The sequence below is a fragment of the Rhinopithecus bieti genome, unplaced genomic scaffold (genome assembly GCF_001698545.2).
Source record: "Rhinopithecus bieti isolate Rb0 unplaced genomic scaffold, ASM169854v2 scaffold_23868, whole genome shotgun sequence".
Classification (NCBI taxonomy): domain Eukaryota; kingdom Metazoa; phylum Chordata; class Mammalia; order Primates; family Cercopithecidae; genus Rhinopithecus; species Rhinopithecus bieti.
The window spans coordinates 1,670,553-1,671,876 of NW_016811202.1; positions in this window are offsets into that span (position 1 = coordinate 1,670,553).

Here is a 1,324-nt window from a genome sequence, read left to right on the forward strand (position 1 = left end):
AACATTCCCATACAGAGACTTCCTTAGCCTCTCTAGGAGCCACTGGAAAGGCTTTTGTTTAATTTGTAAGAATTCAGTATACAGAATTAGAAGAATAACCCCGGGCTGATCCTTTTTTTCTTCTGTTTCCTTGTTAACAAAAATTATCATTACATAGATATAATTTAGATAACACAAAATGTATCCATCTTAACAGTTCAGATGGCTTAATTTTACAAATATATTTACCATCTAACCACCACCTCAATCAAGACACAACATTTCCATGACCCCAAAGAGTTACCTTGTGCCCTTTCCACGTGAATCCTCACTCCCTATCCTGGTGCCAGGCAAACACTGATCTGCTATTACTATAGATTAAATTTGTCTTTTCTAGAACATCACAGAAAATGGAATCATGCAGTACATACTCTTTTGTGCCTGGTTTTTTATGCACAACATGAAGTCGTAATTACTGACTCATATTGCTGTATGTATCAGTAGTTTTAAAAAATTGCTGAGTAGTGTATGATACCATTATTTATCCATTCACCTATTGAGGGATCATAAGGTTGTTTCCAGCTTGGAGCCATTATGAAAAAAATAGCTATTAACATTATTGTACAAGTCTTTTTTGTGAGTGTAGGTTTTCTTTTCTCCTAGTTAAATACCTAGGAGTGGAATAAATGGGTCACACTGTAAGTTTATGTTTAATTTTATTTTAAAAAAACTACCACATTGTTTTCTAAAATGGTTATACTATTTTTGCAGTCCTATCAACAATGCATAAGAATTCTAATTCCTTCACAAGACTTGGTCATTACGACGACTGTAGGGGGTGCGTAATGATATCTCACTGTGTGTGTGGTTATTTTTTTTTTTTTGAGATGGAGTCTCGCTCTGTCAGCCAAGCTGGAGTGCACTGGCCAGATCTCAGCTCACTGCAAGCTCCGCCTCCTGGGTTCACGCCATTCTCCTGCCTCAGCCTCCTGAGTAGCTGGGACTACAGGCGCCCGCCACCTCGCCCGGCTAGTTTTTTGTATTTTTTAGTAGAGACGGGGTTTCACCGTGTTAGCCAGGATGGTCTCAATCTCCTGACCTTGTGATCCGCCCGCCTCGGCCTCCCAAAGTGCTGGGATTACAGGCTTGAGCCACCGCGCCTGGCCTGTTTTTGTTTTTTGAGACAGAGTCTCACTCTGTTGCCCAGGCTGGAATGCGGTGGCATGATCTCGGGTCACTGCAACCTCTGTCTCCCAGGTTCAAGCAATTCTCCAGCCTCAGCCTCCGAAGTAGCTGGGACTATAGGTCCCGCCACCATGCCCGGCTAATTTTTGTATTTTTAGTA